The following is a 17,818-nucleotide window of genomic DNA, read 5'->3' as shown; positions in this document are numbered from 1 at the left end:
GTGCACTTCACAAAATAGATGGCATCATGAGGGAGGAAAATTATGTGGATATATTGAAGCAACATCTCAAGACAGCAGTCAGGAAGTTAAAGCATCGTCGCAAATGGGTCTTCCAATTGGACAATGACCCCAAGCATACTTCCAAAGTTGTGGCAAAATGGCTTAAGGACAACAAAGTCAAGGAATTGGAGTGGCCATCACAAAGCCCTGACCCCAATTCTATAGAAAATGTGTGGGCAAAACTGAAAAAGCGTGTGCGAGCAAGGAGGCCTACAAACCTGACTCAGTTACACCAGCTCTGTCAGGAGGAATGGGCCAAAATTCACCCAACTTATTGTGGGAAGCTTGTGGAAGGCTACCTAAAACATTTGACCAAAGTTAAACAATTTAAAGACAATGCTACCGAAAACTAATTGGGTGTATGTAAACTTCTGACCCACTGGGAATGTGATGGAAGAAATAAAAGCTGAAATAAATCATTCTCTCTACTATTATTATTTACCAGGATTAAATGTCAGGAATTGTAAAAAACTACGTTTAAATGTATTTGGCTAAGGTGTATTTAAACTTCCGACTTCAACTGTATCTATATTAGTATTACGCTTTTTTGTGCACGAGGTGTAATGGATTATGATGAACAGATATCAAAACCATCAGGTAAATTGACATTCAGTGAGGACAGCAAAAATTTCCACATTCATGATTGTCAACAGAATCCTCAATTCTTGCACTTCAACATCTAGTTAGTGCTAGTGGTGTGAACACTGTTTGACAATGTAAAATGTATAAAATGGCAAATTATCAAAAACTTAAAACAGACTAGACAGGATTCAAAACAGCGTAATGGCACCTAACTCTCCGCTGAACATGACAATATTTTCTGTTATTTCTCCCAGTCCCTGGCAAGGTGTTGCACAACACTTGATTAAGTGGTGTTACAACACACCATGTAATGTTTCAAAGCATCTCCGAATGATGTGTTTCAATACTCAGGCAATGTTCAAGTTGGTGGCAGCTCAGTTGCCACTAGTTTTGGAGTTACAAAGCACTTAATTTTATTAATAGTGTTAAATGAGAACATGCTACATGCATTCACACACATACATACGGACACACGCATGCAAATGCACACATTTCACACATACACACTCTTTCTCTCTCTCTCTCTCACTCTCTTTCTTTCTCTTTCCTTCCTTCCTGCATCACTCTCCCTCCAACCTTTACCTTTTATCTGACTACACCAAAGCAGAAAAGGTGGATCCAAAGTCCAACAGAGGGCATTAATTCTCCCCTCAACATTAAGTTTCAGATTGGAATGGAACCACTGTCTGCTCTGTTGTGGACTTGCATTCCTAGGGGCGATAGGTCTGATAATTGACAGCAGGTTGCCAATGGGTTTGTTTTATCTGCACTATACTGAATTCATCTCTCTCCACTAAATAAGGAAGTGGATTAAAACGAACACAAATGAGAGACATCTCTCTCACAACAGAGAGAGATGGAAGGAGGAAAAAAGATGGAGACAGAAAAGGGAGTAATAGAGTCTTTGACTGTCTTTCCCACTTAAACAGTCTTCGGCCCTAGTAGACGTCGAGGTAGAGAGGAAGGGGAAGGAGAGAAGGGAAGAAGAAGAGGGGTAAAGCTGAATTATTCATGACTATTTTGCATATGAGTTTGTTTACTCTCTCAGATCAGGCCCGTCTTCTTTCACTCTTGTTGATAGAAGCTTCAAATTGCCAATGACATCCTTGTTTGTGTCACACGTATATTCATATAAGTACATATAGAGCATACCAACACACCCTATAATTTGATAGGAATTCGCAACTGTATACTTTTAGAAAAGGTTCCACCTAAAACCTAAAAGGGTCTTCGGCTGCCCTTTATTAATGGTGCTCCGTGGGATGTTCAAAGTTTCTGATATGTTTTTATAACCCAACTTCTCCACAACTTTGTCAATGACCTGTTTGGAGAGCTCCTTGGTCTTCATGGTGCCGCTTGCTTGGTGGTGCGCCTTGCTCTGGGACCTTTAAGAACAGGTGTATATGTACTGAGATCAGGGGACAGATCATGTGACACTTAGATTGCACACAGGTGGACGTTCTTTAACTAATTATGTGACTTCTGAAGGTAATTGGTTGCACCAGATTTATTTAGAGGCTTCATAGCAAAGGGGCTGAATACATATGCCCACACCACTTTTCCGTTTTTATTTTTATTTTTAAAACAACTTATTTTTTCACTTCACCAATTTGGACTATTTTGTGTATGTCCACTACATGAAATCCAAATAAAAATATATTTAAATTACAGGTTGCAATGCAATAAAATAGGAAAAACGCCAAGGGGGATGAGTATTTTTGCAAGGCACTGTAGCTGTACTGAAGTATCACTTTAAAATGTCAGATTTAATTTATTGTCCTGAAATTACCCTTTTGATGGCAGCTTTTCAAAACAGTCACGCAAGGAATGCTCCATGTTCTCAATAATAGGATTTCCTGAACATTTGCACTGTCATGCAACTCAGAGATGTCTGCGATCTGAATACCAACGACCATGTAGACTGATGTGTGACTGAAGGCCTCTGATTGGTGATAACGACGTGATCGTCGTAGACACAGAGAGGCAGGCGGTGGGGTGCCCTATCACGTCTCAGGCACATGACCATGTGGTATTTAGGAATGGGAAAGATTAGTAGTGTCTGCAGGCTATATAAACATTTCCCCCTTCCCCCCTGTTCTGCTTCTCACCCTTTCTCCCTTTTCACCTTCTTCTACCCTTCTCTCCCTCTTTTCTCTCTTCTCCTCTTCTCACCCTTTCTCCCCTCTTCCCTCTTCTCTGTTCTACCACTCTAGCCCTGCTAATGGAAGGCATGGACATGTCATCCATGTCATGAGACAGTCATCCATTTAACACCAATAGGTTCTGATTAAACAATGTCAAGCTTTACTTCCATGTCCTTGATTTACTTGCGTAAATATATAGATATTTTTTTACCTCAAGTAAATAGGCCTACATAGATAGGCCCTCCCATCTTTAGTCCTGAGTTGGCATAACCCGTCCCCTGACTCTAACCCCCCCATTCTATATCTAACCCCTTCCCCTAATTAGAACCCCTCCTTGTTCTGACTTTAACCCCTCACTCTGACTCTAACGCCTCTCTTCCCCATTCTAACTCAAACCCCTCTCCTGAATTAAAAGCCCTTCCTGTTCTGACTCTACTCCCTCCACCTGACTCTAACCCTTCCTCATTCTAACTCTAACCCCTCCACCTGGTTGTTATGCTGCGTTCATAACCAAGTGGGAAGGTGGTACCACGTAGGACTGGTAACTACTAGTGGGATATTCGTCTAACATCCCTGAGCTCTGACTTCTCCCACATGCTGAACTCTGATGTCACTAACTAAGGAAATTACCTCGATAACAGCATTTTTGGCAGTTAAATGTAACAACAAAACATTATTTTTGAAAAGCAATCTATTAATATGGTTTTTGAACACTATAGTTTGTTTACAAGCATAATAGTTGTACTTTTAGTTTATGGTTGACGTAGCTTGATGGCCATTAGCCAATCAACGTTTCTCAACGTGTTCAAAGCACAAGAATTCATCCAACTCATATTTATGACTTCACAACTGGTAATTACTACCTACCCACTTGGTTATGAATGCAGCACAAGTAACACAACTCACTTCTTTCTAAACACGACTGCACGCTTCTGACCTTTCGTCACATTTAATATGAAATTCATTATTCCCCTCCTAAAACTGGCACCACTTAAAGCTTCTGTTTTTACTCTGTGACACCTCAGGCAACTCTGCTTCTTATTCCACTGAAAATAATTGGCAGGAATATTCAAAAAATTGCAATTTTCTAGAAGAATTACTCATGATCTCTTTTCTCTCTCTTTTTATTTTTTCTCTTGCAGTATTCTCTCTTCTACTCTCCAGCTCTCCCTTCTCTCTCTTCTCTTCCCTCTCTTCATGTCTCAGACAGTAATTCTCCTCCCAGGCTCCTGTGTAGACAGCGGAGATGGAGATTTGTTGTTCCTCCTCCAGTTATCTCATCAGCTCGGTCAAGTGTTGATGTATGATGATGTAATGTTAATACCCTAGCATCCATCCAGCTCTGTGTGTGTGTGTGTGTGTGTGTGTGTGTGTGTGTGTGTGTGTGTGTGTGTGTGTGTGTGTGTGTGTGTGTGTTTGTGTTTGTGTGTGTGTGTGTGTGTGTGTGTGTGTGTGTGTGTGTGTGTGCATGCAGAATGTGCGTGCACACTTGCATTTGACTCCATGTGTGTGTGTGTGTGCATTTGAGAGAAAAAGCTGCAGAATGCCCCAACCTACTAACACAGGGATACAGGTAAGGTAATTACTGCGCCTCCTTTTGCATTCAGTCCAGGTACTTCTCTGAAGGAAGAAACAAACCTATGACTAACATCACAGACGTAATATACGTCCCAAATGGCACCCTATTCCCTTTGCAGTGCACAATTTTTTTTAACAGCGCCTATGCACTATATAGGGAATGGGGTGCCATTTGGGATTCAACCTACTAACATCACAGACAGAATATTCCACAGAAGGATTTATTCATGGGATGATTGTGCTGTCTAGTCTGTAAATCCAGCCATACACATTCCCCTCTGCTTCTTCTGCTTGTCTTGGTAAATATTTGAGTAGCGGCTCTTTGCTCTTAGCATTGTTAGACGAGAGAGAGAGCGAGAGAGAGAGAGAGTGTGACACCATGTATGAAATTATTTGATGCTGTCTCTCCGACTCTTCTCTCTTTCTGTCATCATCTGAATGACTGAGTCAGAGACAGTGAAGCAGTCAAATCAACAGAGACTCCATTCCTTTTCTGTATCGGTTTTACCTGCATTCTCTCTCTTCAGCTCCTCCACCTCCCCTCACTGCCACTCAGCCTGGCTTCCAAAGCTGTGATTACAGGAAAGGACGCATTAGTAAACTTAGCTTTAAAATAATAATAATTGTATATCAGCACCATTAAATTACCTGTGTTGCCACTCTCACTGGCTGTCACTCTGGTCTCCAGGGCTAAAATCACATGAAAATCAAAATCAAAATCAACAATGGTAAATAAAAATCAATAAACTGCCTATGGTTAGGGTAAAAGTCAATCACAAAGCTTGAGTTGAAAATAAAGATAAATACGTCTTCATCACCTTTTCTTCCATATTACATGTTACATGTTATATATTACATGTTACGTATTACATATAACGTTTTTCATGTTACATATTACATGTTAGATATTACATATTACATGTTATGTTGCATATTACATGTCGTTGAGAAACATCTTGCACTCATGGCTGGAATTATGGAAACAAAACAGTTATCAAAGCTATTGTTCCTCCGCAGAACCAATAGCATAATGAAAATTAACTTCTAAACTCATAGATACAAATTAGTAATCTATGATTTAATAGTCCTTTACCTGCATTCTCCGTCATCAGGTCCTCCACCTCTCTCTCACTGGCATTCAGTCTGGTCTCTATGGTCCTCAGCTCCACCACCATGTCTCTCAGCTCATCCCAGATATCAGCGGTGGTCTGGCCGCTCGTCTGTTCGTGGATCGTCTCTGTAGCTTAATTCCATTGGCTATCGATCAAACTCTCTCTGCCCCCTCCACTCTCTCGCTGAGCCCATGTCCCGGACAGACAGAACAGCAACACCAGCAGAAATACAGCACCCCTCATTCTGAAATGACACGTCTTTAGAAATAATGTAGGATGTATGAAGTTCTGTCCCCGTTTTTATACACGTACACCAGGTAGTGAGATAATGCATGAGAAATGGAACATGTGCTTATGAAGCAATATGCACCAAAAAAACAACGACGACGACTCCACACTGTAGCCCAGCAGAGGGACATTGGACAGGGCCTTCACATCCTGGGGAGATGGGGTGGGGTTGGAGATGGGGTGTGGTAGGATGGCAAAATGTACATTTCATAAATGCCTAACATTGTGTGTGTGTGTGTGTGTGTGTGTGTGTGTGTGTGTGTGTGTGTGTGTGTGTGTGTGTGTGTGTGTGTGTGTGTGTGTGTGTGTGTGTGTGTGTGTGTGTGCATGTCAGCAGACTGGTCATTCATCACTCTATCTCCTGTCACTCTGCTCCACTGCTTTCTCACAAGCCACCACATATAAACCATTACCATGGTGACAGGAAGTAAGATAGCCTAAAACTCCAATTCACCTGAGTCACACACACACACAAACACACACAAGCATGTACATATGCACAAACACCACTGGAGGCTGGTGGGAGGAGCTATAGGAGGACGGGTTCATTGTAATGGCTGGAGTGGAATCAATGGAATGGTACCAAATACAGCAAACACATGGTGTTTGACACCGTTCCATTTATTCCATTCCAGCCATTACAATATAGCTCCTCCCACCAGCCTCCTCTGACACACACTCACACACGCACAGACGCAGATATGAACTGACAAACGCACGCACATACGCACACTCCACACACGCACGCGCACGCGCACACGCACACACACACACACACACACACACACACACACACACACACACACACACACACACACACACACACACACACACACACACACACACACACACACACACACCTGGACTGGGCAGAGGCTTGACACAGAGCCTCCCAGGGGACCCATAGTGGAGACAGATGAGAAGCATGGAGAGCACCTACTAAGCATTTGGTATCAGGCAATGCATTTTTTTGGGGTTTTTTGGGTGCGGTCCGGACAGGCCTTGATTTCAACATCCACAGACGTTGATTATTGGTCCGGTCTGGACCAAATCTAAACCAATCACAGACATCTATATTTGTTTCAATGTCCACAGACATCTGGACCGGCCTATATTTGGGCCAAATATGTTCAGATTTGGTCCGGCCCGTACAGGCTTTGATTTGGGCCAAATGCCTATGTTTGGTTCAGATTTGAATAAGGCCAGGCCGGCCTTCATTTCAACGTCCACAGATGTCTGGTCCCGACTGGCCTATATTTGGCCCAAATATAGACATCTACAATTGGTTCTGATTTAGTCCAGTCTGGAACAGCCTTGGTTTGGGCCAAACACAGTCGTCTATGATTGGTTCAGATTTTATCAGGTCCGGACCGAACAAAATCTGAACCAATCATAGACGGCATACGTTTGGACAGTACAGTAGAGCACAACAGATTACAGTATGGTACAGTAGAGCACAACAGAGTACAGTACGGTACAGTACAGTAGAGCACAACAGATTACAGTATGGTACAGTACAGTAGAGCACAACAGATTACATTATGGTACAGTACAGTAGAGCACAACAGATTACAGTATGGTACAGTACAGTAGAGCACAACAGATTACAGTATGTCACAGTACAGTAGAGCACAACAGATTACAGTATGGTACAGTACAGTAGAGCACAACAGATTACAGTATGTCACAGTACGGTAGAGCACAACAGATTACAGTATGGTACAGTACAGTAGAGCACAACAGATTACAGTATGGTACAGTACAGTAGAGCACAACAGATGACAGTATGTCACAGTACAGTAGAGCACAACAGATTACATTATGGTACAGCACAGTAGAGCACAACAGATTACAGTATGGTACAGTACAGTAGAGCACAACAGATTACAGTATGTTACAGTATAGTAGAGCATAGTAGAATACAGTATTATCTTGAGTATTGTACTGTATTATACTCTACTGTAGTCTACTCTACTAAACTGTACTGTACAGTACGGTACTGTGCAATACTGTACTGTAATCAGCTGTGCTATGCTGTGCTGTTTTGGGGGGTATTGTACGATGCTTTACTCTACTAAACTAAACTGTACTCTACTGAATTAAACTGTTCTGTACTCTACTCTACTCTACTCTAATCCGCTCTACTGAATAAAACTAGACTGTCCTGTACCGTACCTTACCGTGATGTTCAGACTTGTTAAACATAACCTAGAGGTCTATGATTTGTTCAGATTTGGATCTGGTTCTCACTGATCAAATGTGTACTTGTTTGGGGCATAACTCATTTTTTCAAGTCAAATCCAATTTTATTGGTCACATACACGTTTAGCAGATGTTATTGCAGGTGTAGCAAAATGCTTGAATAATATAATAATACCCAGCATGCTTTGCAAATGTTTGTTTTTACATTTACATTTTGGTCATTCAGCAAACGCTCTTAACCAGACCGACTTACAATCAGTGCATTCAACATAGGTAGATAAACAACAACATATCACAGGCATAGCAACAACAACAAAAATCTGAGAATGGCATTGTAGTTGAAGTGGTCTGTTGGTTTATTCTGTAGGCTGAACTACTTTGAATGTCATTGCTGACAGTTTAAAAGCTTCTGAAAAAGCTAACACAATTATATGTGACAGATGGGAGCAATAATAAATAACCTATTGCAATCTTCAGTTATCTCCTCTTTGCTACAAGAGGCATGAAAATGTATGATTGTGGTATAATGCTTACTTCAGAATGTATGTGTAGTTGAAATTTGGCACGAAGAAAACGAGTTTGACACATGCTGTGCCAGTCATCTCTTCGATGTCCGGAAACGACCTCTTCAAGCCTTTCTTTCAGCACCTGAAGTGCACGTGATGTCAATATCTGGAAAAGGCGTCTAAAATATGTATTTTCAACGTCATTTTACTTACTAGGCAGCCAGCAACTCTCACCAGACCGACACACACAAACAGAATACTTATTGATACTCATCAAAGCGTTTTATTCAGCATCGATGCTCATAAAGATTTGTGAACTTCAGAAAATCGAAATGCTCCTCCTTAAATGGAAAAGGATTGCATTTACTTAAGCCGACGACTCGCCCGTCAGATGATTTCCCCACGTGCGTACAAATATTCCCCTTTCACTGAGCCACAGATATACATAGTTCATGTTGCTTTCTCTACAGCAGTGACAGTGTGTGAAATAGCAAGAGAGAGAGGTGAGAAGAGACAGAGAAAAGCAGGCTATTAGCGAAAGACAGACAGTTTTATATTAATGTGAGAAATGGAGGAATACGGATACTAATATATACACACACACACACACACACACACACACACACACACACACACACACACACACACACACACACACACACACACACCTCAGCCTGTGTCTGGAGACTGGGTCATCTGTGCAGATGGGGTCATCTTAATCTCTCCTCCCAGGGCTGCATTTCCACCTCCCCCTGAGTCTGTCGATAAGTGTGTGTATTAATTACACCCAAAGCATGGGATGAGACTTGCAGATGTCATGGATTTGGATTTGTTGTACCAACTCCAGATTGCACCTGTTGGTGTACATGTTTGATTAGGTTTAATTTAGTATGTGCAGAGAGTTCTCAGGCTTGCTGATATACTTTAGGCTCCTTCACACTAACATATACAGGAAGTGTTGATCTTTTAGTTTGATCCAATATTACTACAGTTGAAAGTCCACACACACACAGTAATTGCTTTGAGTACAGACAGACTGTCACGTCCTAACCATAGTAAGCTGTTATTTTCTATGGTAGAGTAGGTCAGGGCGTGACGGGGGTTTTCTAGTTTCGTTTTTCTATGTTATGTTCTAGTTTTGTATTTCTATGTTGGGTTGTTCTAGTATTGTATTTCTATGTTGGGCTGTGTTTGGGATGATCTCCAATTAGAGGCAGCTGGTCATCGTTGTCTCTCATTGGAGGTCATATTTAAGTTGGTGTTTGTCCCACCAGGGTTTGTGGGAGATTGTTTTTGAGTAGTGTATGTTTCACCTCTGCGTCACGGTTTGTTGTTTTTGTCATTCAGTTTATTTATGTATTGCATAGTTTCACAGTATAAATAAAATGTGGAACGACACACACGCTGCACTTTGGTCCGCTCATTCCTAGGACAACCGTGACGCAGACGTAATTGCTTTGTCTTGAACCATTTCTATGTAAGCATTTGAATGTAAATCAAGAGATTGTGCAAAGTCACTGAGTCTCTGGGCAAATTGTGTCCATCTTTGTTGTACGCTTGTCTTTGTGTGTGTGTACTCAAACATGACAAACATTCAATTGTCTCTCATTTGTCTCATGTCCCTCTATATGAAGGGCTGTTTGGCATAAAGTGTCGTTTATGCCATTTCATTCTGTCAGGTTGACAAATTCAATCACCTCCTAACAGCAATGTGTCGACTGTGGCAGAGGCAAATTGCCTTCTCACTTTGGTGGATCGTTCCACATGGCATTATGTCATGTGACATTCTGTCTGTTTGTTTGACAGAACAGGAGAGAGGCTGGAGCAGGACTATGATATTACTATGATTCTACTAGGTACAGATAGTACTGCACTTCCTCTGTAACCACTGGCTTGCTGGTTCAATCATCACCCCCAGCAGTAGTGTTATAACACAAAGTGCTTCAGATGAAGGACATTCCTCCAGACAGACCAGGACTAGTCCACCTAATCTCCCCAGCCATCTATCTCCCTCTCTGGGGTGTCTGTCTCGAAAGGCTTTGCTGGGTCTGGAGCTGGAAAGGTCCATGTCAGGGGGGCAGGGTGAGGGCCAGAGAAATCCCTCTTAGATCAGAGAGGGAGAGAGATAAAGATCACAGCCATCATCACTTTTCACCTCCATGCTCGGGCTCAAGGTGTTCTCTTTCTCCTCTGCCTGTCTACCAGTCAATAGCAAACTTGTTCGATTTCCTTTCATTTTTTTGTGGGGATAGAAGGAAGGTCAGGATGAAATAAGTGTAGACTTGTATCTGTCTCCGATCTATTCACTTCAGCTTGTTATTTTCTCTGTGGCCTGCAGTTAGATTCTCTCTCTCTCTCTCTCTCTCTCTCTCTCTCTCTCTCTCTCTCTCTCTCTCTCTCTCTCGTTGGCCATGTTAAGTTAATGGTTTGCAGATAAACACAGAGGGCAATGAACTCTGATGTTTGAGTCTGTATAGATATTTTTCACCTTTTGGCTTTAGGAAGTGAAACTTTACTTTAATCCAGATAAAAAGACGAGGCGATGGAGGAAGGGATGATGAGAGGGAAAGGAGTACACACTGGTGATGTGGTGAGAGAGAACATGTATGAATTCATGAGCCTCAGACAAATCGATCACAAAGCTGCCTTTTGGCTTACCTTCAGGCAGATGAGATTGATTTATGCAGATCTCAGGGTGTGTGAGTGTGCATGTGAATGCCTGCACACTCTTGCACATGTTCAGAGCCGCATTGGCATAAACTACCTTCATAACTCACATCCAACACTTTACCAGGCTAATGTTGAGCTATCCGCTCTTTTTATTGAACTCCTAACGACCTGTGATATCATATAAAACGACACCAGAAGTTTTCTGCTTTGCAGTAGGACTAACGTCTTGCGTCTAAGGGCAGGGAGAGTAAGGCAAGCGCTCCCCTTCTGAAGACGCCTAACAAACAAGGGTAAATCAGGTGGTTTAGCTCATCTTTCTGCTCTGTTGGGGCTATGCTCGTTGAGCTCCATTCCTCTTCATTTTCAACCTGTTCGGTGCAAAACTCCCTGGCCTGTTATTGAATTATGTTTCTTCTTGCTGTAAATGTGTTCATTAGAGAACAGATGCCTGTCAGAATGGGGTTCGAATGTGGGAAGAGCACCTTCACTCTAAATCATCCATAGACTCCCGGCGCTCTAAACTCACTGAGACATTGTGGCCATCAACACAGAGAGAACCTGAGGCACAGAGAGATAATGGATGGAGGAGGGAGACACAGGGGTTGTGTGACTGCAGACGTTGTGTAAATTGGTGTTCTGATATTGCTGTGTAAGGTTGGAGCGAGTGTGACGTGACAAAGAGCCCAGCTGGAGCTGTTCAGGGGCCTCTGTTCAGGGCTGTGGAAACTGTGGGTCTCTAGTGCTGCATGGAGGTGTAGAGTCAGCAGTTGGATAGGAGAACAAACACACACACACACCAGGGGACCTCTTTGGCAGGATTAATGATGCAGAAAACAAGGCTGTGTTCTTCTTCAGGCACCCTATGCTCTCTTCCCCTTCTCTCACAGCTGGCTGTGTCTGATCTCACCTGGAGTGTCCTCACATCTCTACAACCACAGCAAAGAGAGCTCCCAGCACTGTGATGTGTAGCTATATGTAGCTATAGACGTATGAGGGAACAGTGCCTGTGTGCTATTGGACCGCAAATGAAAGAACTGCATCAAATCATAGGACAGAGAACATTTGTTTGAACGGCTCGCTCATGAACACATACGAAGTCAAAAGCACACACGCATACACACACACACACACACCAGTCGAGGCTCCTCTTCAGTGAATTTCATAAAAATTAAAATAGTGAAACGTTTCAAAGTTATCCTTTTTAGATAAAACTATACTAAATATATTCACGTCACCAAATAATTGATTAAAACACTGTTTTGCAATGAAGGTCTCCAGTAGGCTCATCATGTATGTATGGTAGCACCATGTTGTAGCCAGAATACAGATAGTTTCCATCCCCCTCTGGGTACATTAACTTCAATGCCAAACCTAGGAGGCTCGTGGTTCTCACCCCCTTCCACAGACTTAAACAGTAACTATGACAACTTCCAGAGGACGTCCTCCAACCTATCAGAGCTCTTGCAGCTGCTACGCCATCATAATTCCAAGGTGGCGTAGCAGTGGGGATGTCTGTTTTGTTTGTCTTGTCCCGTCCCTTGTATATATCGTTTTCTTCGTATATATTTCGTACATATTAGAATAATTTTTTTAATCTAATTTTCCATCTACAGACTGAACATACTCTCCTGCAACCCACCTCACCCAATGTGGTATGGATCTGCTATTTTTACACTTTTGAACCGGAACCCCATTCAGAAGCTAGCCAGCTAACTAGCTACTAGCTAGTAGTCAGTTAGCCACTGCTAGCGGTCATCACCGTTAACCCGGACTGCCAGCCTCAGCTCGGTCAACTCCTGCCAGCTTGCACAGTGTGATATCTACCCAGAGCATATCGGACTGCTTTTCTCTACCACATCCCTGGATTCCTACCGCAAGCTCTGAACCTTTACTCCGGATCATCGCAGCTAGCTAGCTGCTATCCGAGTGGCTACTCCTGTCTAACGTCTCTGTCCCGAAGCAAGCACCAGTTAGCCTAGAGCTAGCCTCGAACTAGGCCCATCTCCCGGCTAGCCCGAAGTGCTTCCATCAAGCAATCCCTGGGCTTCAATGACCTCGTTTGCCAATTGGCCTGGACCCTTTTCTGCCGATCTATCACAACTGTTCTGCCGAAGTAACCGTCCGAGGGGGTTTCAACTCTCCCGTTGCGACGTTCCCCTGAGGCCCATCTGCTAGCTTGCTGTCTGCTTGCCTGAATCACCGTGCCTCCAGCTTGCCCAACTACTCACTGGACCCTATGATCACTCGGCTACACATCCTCTCCCTAATGTTAATATGCCTTTTCCATTGCTGTTTTGGTTAGTAATTCTTGTCTTATTTCACTGTAAAGCCTCCAGCCCTGCTCAATATGCCTTAGCTAGCCCTTATGTTCCACCCCCACACATGCGGTGACTGCACCTGGCTTAAATGGTGCCTCTAGAGATAAAACATCTCTCATCGTCACTCAATGCCTAGGCTTACCTCCACTGTATTCACATCCTACTATACCCTTGTCTGTACATTATGCATTGAATCTATTCTTCAGCGCCCAGAAACCTGCTCCTTTTACTCTCTGTTCCGGACGTCCTAGATGACCAGTTCTTTTAGCCTTTAGCCGTACTCTTACCCTACTCCTCCTTTGTTCCTCTGGTGGTGTAGAGGTTAACCCAGGTCCTGCAGCCCCCCGCATCACTCCCATTCCCTAGGCGCTCTCATTTGTTGACTTCTGTAAAAGCATTGGTTTCATGCATGTTAACATTAGAAGCCTCCTCCCTAAGTTTGTTTTATTCACTGCTTTAGCACACTCCGCCAACCCAGATGTCCTAGCCGTGTCTGAATCCTGGCTTAGGAAGGCCACCAAAAATCCAGAAATGTCCATCCCAAACTATAACATTTTCCGACAAGAGAGAACTGCCAAAGGGGGTGGTGTTGCAATCTACTGCAGAGATAGCCTGCAGAGTTCTGTCATACTATCCATGCCTGTGCCCAAACAATTTGAGCTTCTACTTTTAAAAATACACCTTTCCAGAAACAAGTCTCTCACCGTTGCCGCTTGTTATAGACCCCCCTTGGCCCCCAGTTGTGCCCTGGACACCATATGTGAATTGATCGCCCCCCATCTATCTTCAGAGTTCGTACTGTTAGGTGACCTAAACTGGGACATGCTTAACACCCCGGCCATCCTACAATCTAAGCTAGATGCCCTCAATCTCACACAAATCATCAAGGAACCTACCATGTACAACCACAAATCCGTAACCATGGGCACCCTCTTAGATATCATCCTGACCAACCTGCCCTCTAAATACACCTCTGCTGTCTTCAATCAGGATCTCAGCGATCACTGCCTCATTGCCTGTGAGCGTACTGGGTCCGCGGTCAAATGACCACCCCTCATCACTATCAAACGCTTCCTAAAACACTTCAGCGAGCAGTCCTTTCTAATCGACCTGGCCCGGGTATCCTGGAAGGATTTTGAACTCATCCCATCAATAGAGGATGCCTGGTTGCTCTTCAAAAGTGATTTCCTCACAATCTTAAATAAGCATGCCCCATTCAAAAAATGTAGAACTAAGAACAGATATAGTGCTTAATTCACCCCAGACTTGACTGCCCTTGACCAGCACAAAAACATCCTGTGGCATTCTGCATTAGCATCTTGAACTTGTTCTCAACTGGCCTACCTGGTTAAATTAAGGTGAAATAAAATAAAAAATAAAAACTGATATGTTGTCCACCCAATTAAAGGATCAGAGAATGAATCTAGTACTGAAAGCCCAACCTACAGCGAGCTAGCACTGCAGTGCATAAAATGTGGTAAGTAGTTGACTCAGAGAGAGAAAGACAATAGTTGAAGAGTTTTGAACAAATTGATTTATTCAAAAATGAAGGAGAAGCAAGAGAGAGACAGGGAGAGAGAGCTAGCTAATTTTTTATTTTTATTTTCACTTTCACTTACTTAGCTAGGGAATGCAGCTAGCTAGTTTAGCCTACTCTACTCAGACACCCGGCTCAAACAGAGAGGGATGCTATGTTATCTAGCTGGCTATGGCTATCCAACACTGGAACTCTTCCAAGTCAAGGTAAGCTTTTGGTTTTATTAATTTATTGCCAGCGAGGCCCGCCAGTATAACTGCTAAACTACTTGCTAACTGTACACTGTACTGCATGATTGTAGCGGGTTTACTAATGCTTTAGTTGTAGCTATGTTGTTGACTTGACATTAGCTAATATGCTATCAACAATGTAGGCTATGTGTAGGGGTTAGCGGTTATGATATGAAGGTTTGGCTTGGAAAGGTTTATTCGCCTGGTCACATACAGCTGACGTGTTGTGCACAAGTGAAGGGAAAACTGTGTTTGCGTGTGATTAGGGGTGTATTCATTCCGCCAATTCTATTGAGAATTTTTTTTTAATTGAAGCAAACGAAACAAAACGGGGATAAACATACCTGAATTTGTACAATAGAAAGTCTTGTTTGCAACTGTTGGACTAATGATTACACTCTAGATCAGCTACATACAGGCAAGATTGTGCAAGCGGTATTGATTGTGTCAATGTCTGTCCCCTTGATTACTCAAATTTCTCTCGACATGTGCACCTACAGTGGCTTGCGAAAGTATTCACCCCCTTGGCATTTTTCCTATTTCATATTTCCTATTCCTATCCTACTGTCAAGGGGGATGAATACTTTTGCAAGGCACTGTACGTTGTAAACTTACATTCATAGGCTTGGTTGTAGCAACCTCATGATGGGTATAGGGAAAATGTGAGTATCATGTAGTAGCCTAAACCTATCGATGTTACATTGAGTTGGGTGAATGGAATATGAATGAGAGTCATCCATATGTTGCAATAGAAATAAGGCCATGCTCCTAAAAAATGTACATTGGAAGACAGAAGGAGTGTGTCTCTGTAGCCTGAAGCCAATAATCACTAAACTACAGGAATGGGATCATTGGCCGGCTACACAGTGTACACACACACACCCACACACGCCTACATGAACACACAAACAAACACACACACTCACACAGAGAGCCAGAGCCAGCCTCACTGTCACTAACAGTTACTTCCTGCAGTTGAAGTAATTGCTTTCCTCCGCTCTGTGTGACCAGCCTAACTCTGTACCACAGTGACACCTAATGGCCACTAGTGGAACTCTGTCTGGAGAAATACCCACAGCCCACTCAAATACTGAGTTAAAAAAAGCAATAACGGTACACAATAAAACAACAGAACAACAGCAATGCATTTCCTTCTCTGGCTCCCAAAAAACAATAATTTCATTATGTTCTTCTGGACTAACTGAGAAAAAATATGCTGAGGGCAAATCTGTAGCTGTGAATATTGTTGTTTTCAGAGCCACTAATGGTATTCTGAGTGTATTCATAAACACCGGGCTAAATTCAATCTATCAGTGGTTATTGAATTCTAAGGAGAGCTACTGTAGTGTAAACTTCCCTGGGGTCTCTGTGGGAATTCAACAAGCACAATGAAAAGCCAAGCCGGATCAGGTTCAACTGACTTACAACAGCCATTACTCCTCTCTGTTTGTCACTGCCCTTCTTCAAACAGAAACTAAACTACAACACACACAAACGCGTACGCACGTATGGACGCAGGCATGCATACACACACAGACACCTCCAGTAACAGACAGGAGAGAGTGAGGGAAAAAGGTAATACACTTTGATTCAGTGGAGAAAACACAGAAACAACCCCATGAGTCACAGCAAAGACACGCGTCCTTCCTCAGCTCTGTGTGTTCATGCGTGAGTGCATGCGTGCATGCTTGTTTGATTAAAAACCGGGCAGCATGGACTCTCTCCCTCCCTCTCTGGCGTAGCCCCAGCCCTGGCTTAGAGTCAGGAGCACCTCTCCTCTCCCAGTAGGTAATGGAGACAGTGAAAGAGTGATGGCTATTTTACGAGACAGAGGTAGCCAGGTAATGGCAGCACTAGCAGGTAATGGTGTTGAGACTTCTGTCCTGGCCTGGAGTACAGAGAGCTGTGATATCCTGCTCATGACAGAAGGCCAAGTCTCTAATGACACCCTATTCCCTTGCAGTGCATTAGTTTTCACTGCAGCCCAAAAGGGAAGGGTGTTACCTGTGCATGAAAATGCAACCATAGCCTGTCTATCTGAAACAAGCTCTAGTCTGCCACCCAGTGGAAGCTTGTTATTGACACAAATTATGTGAGGCAGGCTAGAATAGATAAAAGTTGGTAAAAAGTGTATGTGTGTTTGCTTGTGTGTGTGTGTGTGTGTGTGTGTGTGTGTGTGTGTGTGTGTGTGTGTGTGTGTGTGTGTGTGTGTGTGTGTGTGTGTGTGTGTGTGTGTGTGTTATTTCATATGGATGATGTGACTAGACAGTAATCTATGGAGATATCTCTCAGAAGTTGTGTTAGATATCCCTCGCCATCAATCTCCCTGTGTCCCTGTCTCCCTTACTCCCACACACAATCTCTCCTTGACTTAACAACACCCTGCATCTGTCACGCACACACACACTGTGGCTAAAATATGTGTGTGCGCTTGTTTGAGAGAGGGAAGTCAAATGGCTCACAGTGTGTGTGCGTGTGTGTAACAAGGGGAAAGCAGTCAATGGGAAAATGTAGAACAGCAAGGAACTAGGGTGTCCTTCATATACACTTAAAGGCTTTTAACATGAAGAAGCTTTTCACACTCTAAATAC

The 17,818-nt window shown here is 43.1% G+C and overlaps 1 long non-coding RNA gene across 1 annotated transcript; it reads right to left on the bottom strand.

Annotated features, from left to right (window-relative positions):
* Positions 1-4,800: 4,800 nt before the first annotated feature.
* LOC115180576 (uncharacterized) lies at positions 4,801-5,888 on the bottom strand. Its single transcript, XR_003873115.1, has 3 exons — positions 5,458-5,888; positions 5,013-5,054; positions 4,801-4,934 (listed from the first exon to the last, which is right to left on the bottom strand). It is a non-coding gene; the product is annotated as an uncharacterized LOC115180576 (long non-coding RNA).
* Positions 5,889-17,818: the final 11,930 nt, after the last annotated feature.

This window comes from Salmo trutta, chromosome 40 (assembly GCF_901001165.1).
Source record: "Salmo trutta chromosome 40, fSalTru1.1, whole genome shotgun sequence".
Lineage (NCBI taxonomy): Eukaryota > Metazoa > Chordata > Actinopteri > Salmoniformes > Salmonidae > Salmo > Salmo trutta.
The sequence above is the reverse complement of the archived record's forward strand: the minus strand, read 5'-3'. Positions and strand labels throughout refer to the sequence as shown.